This window comes from Pinus tabuliformis, chromosome 9, assembly GCF_031772625.1.
Source record: "Pinus tabuliformis cultivar Carrire ecotype Pingquan chromosome 9, CPIR1, whole genome shotgun sequence".
Classification (NCBI taxonomy): Eukaryota; Viridiplantae; Streptophyta; class Pinopsida; order Pinales; family Pinaceae; genus Pinus; species Pinus tabuliformis.
The window spans coordinates 1,921,950,871-1,921,956,446 of NC_142307.1; positions in this window are offsets into that span (position 1 = coordinate 1,921,950,871).

Genomic DNA, 5,576 nt, shown 5'->3' on the forward strand with positions numbered 1-5,576 from the left:
GAAAGGACTCTTGATAGCGAAGAGTCAAAACATATGCAATGTTTGATTCGTAATAGTGTATTTAGATGTCATCATTTGACACATGGTAAACAAAACTCTTCGAAAGGAAACTCGTTTGAGAATGTTGATTTGTTATATTCAAAATCTAATAGAAGGATTCAAAAGTGTAAGATTCTATCAATCCTTAAGAGGGCTAAACATTATGGTGGATTCTATGCCCAACATGACTAAAAACCTAGCTTTTAGAACTCTTTGGAAAAATGGTTGGCAAGGAGGGTGAGGAAATTTGCAATGCCCCTTAAGTTTTTCATCCACTTAATTGTTTAATGACTCAATTAATATGCCAAGAGAGGTTCCAAAACCACATGAAAATAAATTTGTGTATGTTCCTTGAGAGGGTGAGATAATGTTATTTGAGCATACTACTCATTTTATTGATTTCTGCACAGAGCACAACATCCATTGTGAGCATGTTGGTTGTTCATTCGCACGTTCAAAGGGCACGTAAGGTAATGGTGTCACACATTTTCAGATGCCTCCATACACTCTTTCGTACATATTGTCACATATTTGTTTCGCGCTTTTGATATGTATGATCATAAACATCAGTGCAAGAAAATTTTCGAATTGTGAAAATCACCTAATGAATCACTGCGTCATTTTCACAATTGTTTCATACATTTGTGTTTTGAATTTTTGAAAGATGAAGTTGATTGGAAGTTCTTGACATGAATATTTCAATATCTTGTTCACATTTCAGAAAATATACATGAACTTGCACCTTCTGAACCTCTCCTAACGTACCTCTGTGTTAGAGCTTCTCAATCTATGACAGACAAGGTTGTTTTTCCAAGTGACCCTTCATCCTCTTCTCATTAAACAACTCTAGTTCTGTAGTTTGAGGCAGGAGAAGTTGAAAATTCATTTGTTGATCTACCACCATCTTTCCCACCTCACATACCTAGAATTTCAACACAGGTTCGGACTGTCAGTCCGATGGTTGTGATGGAGTGCTATCTCCTCGTCCTCTGTCCTTTGGTCCCTCTGATCCTACAGATTGTGATGTGTTGTGTTCACCTATTTTGAATCTATTTTTTAATGTTCATGAGGATCAAGTTCTGGATGGAGTTGGTGTTGAACAACCAACCCATAGTATCATTTTCGATGAGTATGTGTGGGAGTCTGAACAAGAATCTGTGGTGGAGGATGACCTCCTTCTAATCCATCGATCTTTGATGATACATCTTATGATTAATTGGAACTTCCCTAAGCTGTCAAGGCACTTCAACCTGAGATGATGGTTATGTTAGGTTCGCATAGTCTTAAGGTCAATTCCACTTCCTATCAAAAATGTGTTAAATCTTTCCAGGCTCCTCATCACTCTCTCATACACATTGGATATCAATCTATTTTACAATTTTTGCATCCTCCATTTGTATCACACGATCCTATTGCTCAGTCACTGGAGAAGTCATACATGGCAAGCACAGTACCAAAGTGAACATTTTCTTCTTTATTCGTGTTCACTCTCCTTTCAATTTTATGCCTGCATGTATTTGATTCATAGTTTGTTTAAACACTATGGTACACCTGCAAAGTGTATTTCATGCACTTTTCATTTTTACTTTTCTACATGTTCATTCAAACTTCGAACGTTTTGGTTTGTATTGTCTTATCTTTCTTGTTTGTTGTTATACTTGTATATCTTTCTTGACATGCATTCCCTCGCCTACATAGACCAACCAATGCATCGACGACGACATTAGAAGTATCTCTTTACGTAAGTTTGGCCTACGCTCTACTTAGGTTAGGAGTAGGAGTAGTTTTTCTTTTCTTTGTTGTTTCCTTTGATTTTCTTCACTTTGTTTCGCTTTCGCTCCACTTCTTTCCTTTAGTTTGTTTTCTTTTCATTTAAAGGTTAGTTTTTGCATGAGACTATGTTTGTCTTCTCAGACAAGCTCGGTGAAATCCAAGAGGAAGTTGTACTGCTATCAACACTTGGTTATCTATTTATCCCCTCTCTTTATGTTAATCTTACATTTCCTCTAGTCGATGATACTATGATGGAAAATACATCATTTTAGAGAGAGTCATAGTGAAATCAAGATGATTTCACTCTTAACTAGTACCGCCTACTTGAGTCGGTCTTCTATTTTCAGTTAATCCTAGTCAACTAAGTCAAATAGAGTAAGGAGAGGAGGAAAACCTTAACAAGTATGTCAGAGCTATACATAAACATCCTTCCCTGAAGGGACAACCTCTTCTGCTCTTAATAAGTCAAGATCCCTCTTCCGCCCCATGAAATAAATAAGTGCCTATGCATGGTTCTTTGAACCCATAGAAAGGAAAAAATGAAAAATGAAATAAAGGGCGAAATAAGAGAAAGGATTCCTACTCAGAGAGGTGAAGCAAGAAACTTCGTCGGGGTACTATCCAGGCTCACTGGCAGCGGAGAAATGCTTGTGTTCCTGAAGTGACTCCGTCCGGGTACTGTCCAAGCCTATTGGCACTACAACAAGACCATAGATAAAAACTAAGACTCTGACAATCTATTTCACTTGTACATTTATATACTCCTCATCCCCAATCAAAACAACTCATCCTGACTTGGCTTGGTATGTGTGCTGCCGATGAAGAGAATGGTAGGGACTATATCTTTAACTCAAACTAAGTGAAGAAGATGTGATAATCAATTAACTGAACAATATTTCCAGAATAGTTAGACCTTTCTTTCACGAGACAAGATCCATTCAGATAGTTGGAGTTCTACCACCGTGTCGCCAATGTTGTAACGGCTACAACCACCCTCCAAAATTTTTCCTATGCTTCGATTTTGGAGCCTTCCTTCTTATCCACATGAGCTAGTCTTGCACTAATTTAGGTATTCATGCTTCAACTAAGAATTATCTTTTTCTTTTTCGTAGTGTTGACTTGTTTTCACACACTTAGATGATCTTTCTAACTCACAAGTTGATCTCGCAACTTGGTCTCACATCAGTTCTGAGGTTTCCTCCAGAAACTGCGCAATCCTTGAGGGCAAGCTACCTTGATGATGGGAATTTTTCAGTCCTGACTGGTAGAAATCCTTGAGCTAAAAAATTGTGTAGTCATGGAAGGCAATCTAACACTGAACCCAGAAACTATGCAATCCATCATTAAGCTCAGAAAATGCACAGTGCACTAAGCCGAAAAGTTGCCCAGTTCCCCAAAACTGAACAGTCTTTCCTAGTAGTGTGTATCACGAGTTTCCCCAAAAAAGATAAAAAAAATAAAATATCAAAAAGCTAAAAAAGAAAAAAACATCCCTAAAAAATAGGGATATATTTTTAGCATCTCGAAGGAGGAACTTTCATTATTTTTATAAACTTCTGTCAAGTGTTGTCTTTCCTTGATTTTAGGCATGCGCGTCATAAACCCTAATTCCCTCAAATCTATTTAATAGATGCTTCTAGAGCTCATTTTCACATATGATCTTGGATCTCTAGCATTCTCGAGGAGATCAAGGAACCTTCAGTGCAATCATCATCGCTTTTCTGGGTGAGTTTCACTTTTGTCATCTTTTGCCACTTTTTCTATCGCTTTTTGTCATTTTTCTTGTGTGAGCATTGTTTCACTTATTTCTCTTCATATTTTTTGGCATTTCAACTTGTTTTAACTTGTAGAAGTGTTGTTTTAATTTTTAGATTAGCTTTTACAAGTGTTAAATTGGTTTTCCTGTTTCTTCACCAATGGTCGTGGTTGCGGCGACACCCCTCACATACTTGATTTTCCTTCTGTTTGATTAATTTCTACACTTGATCTACATGGATTTACTCATACTTAGTTATATTTTCACTTAATCTCACACTATCTCTCAAATGTGCTTGTTTTAAACACTTCCCTCGGGCATATTTTCACTTTCCTTGGCCAGTTTTCACTTTTCCTGGCTGGGCACTGTGCAATCCTAAGGGTCAAGCCACAAGCATGGCCTCTGGAATTGGGTAGTGCAAAGTACAAGTTGGTTCCAACTGCGTACTGTGAAGTTCCACTAGTTGGCCTTTCACCTTAGCCATTGCATGGGCTCTCCCAAACCATTGTCGAGGTTGAACTACACATTGTGCAGTTTCAAGCCACAAGCTTCAACTCTAGTGTTGGGACTACATAGTTCATAGTTCCCATAGGCAGCCAATCCCTCTTGTCAATGAGAATTGTGCAATCCTCCCCATCAGATTCTAATTTTGATGCTTGAACATGCCTTGTAAGTAGATTTTCTTAAGACTAATATTTGCTTTCCAAGTGTATTTTATGTCTAACATGTACAGTAGTTGTTGAGCACCTCTCTAGTAGTCACTGTTACCATGGAACATAAGTGTGCTTCTTCAAAAGAAACCACTAAAATAATTACTGGGGAAGCAGTTGAACAAGCGCCAATAGACTTTCCATTGTATGCAAATACTCAATTGTTTATAGAAAAGGGATCATAACTCACATGGCACAAGTTAATGATGCTTTTGCAAAGGACTTTGAGGCAGACTTAGAGGACCGATAGGTGTGTCTCAATATCCGACATTCGTTATTATACAAGTCTGCATGCATGTATCCAACCTTCTCGTGTACAAATGTCATCAATTGGATTGTCTCACATTGATGAGAAGAAGATGATATTGAGCAGTGCCAACAGAAAAAATCTTACCACTTTCTAGGAATAAGACTATTATCACATGTATCACTTGCTTGAGCCAGTAGAGTGCATGGACTCACCTTTATATGCCACCCAAATCTATGTGAACACAAGAGAAATTTCTAGAGGTTGGGTGAAAGAGCCATCGAAGTTTCGATAGACACCAACCCATGTATACAAGAAAAATTCTCTCAAGAAGGCCTACCAACTCTTGGTTATCTTAGCTTGTAGGATCCATGGTTAGAAGAGCAGGAAAAATTTTCCTAAAGGGTGTTAAGTCTTATTGGAAGAGGTGGTGAAAGAGGGGAATCCATTCAACTTGTCAGATCTATTGTCTCGACAGTTGAAGGCCCATGTATCACAGGCTTAAAGTCCTCTCGATGGTGAGCGAGCAAGGTTTTATATGTATGCATATTTAGTGGATGTGATTTGTGCACAACAACAGTTCCCTGACATGAACTGGACATAGACACCATGAGAGCCTGAGTGCACATCTATTGCAAGTTTCTTTTGGATTGCAACTATCAAGGAGTAATGTCACAACTAACTAACTACTTCATCATCGCACTGTACAAACTCACCTTTGAAGAAGATCCACCTTGCATGTCACCAGGAGAAAAGGGGGCAATAGCAGACATCATAGATTGGTATGCCTCACAAGGTGGAACCTTCCTTAGAGTGTTTGGCAGAGAGAATCCTTTGCATGTCTTACCAAGGTATGCCACTAATAAACTTGTCATGCAAGAAGTGTCGTATCATCTCACCACAGGGTTGTTAGTAACATTGCATAGGAAGAAGAAAGCATCATGACCCACTCTTCCTTTTAAAATTGGATTATACAAGACAAAGAACTTGAAAGTCACAGATGATGAGGGAAAGGAGATAGTGAAGTTTGAATTTGTTACTGGAGACTTTA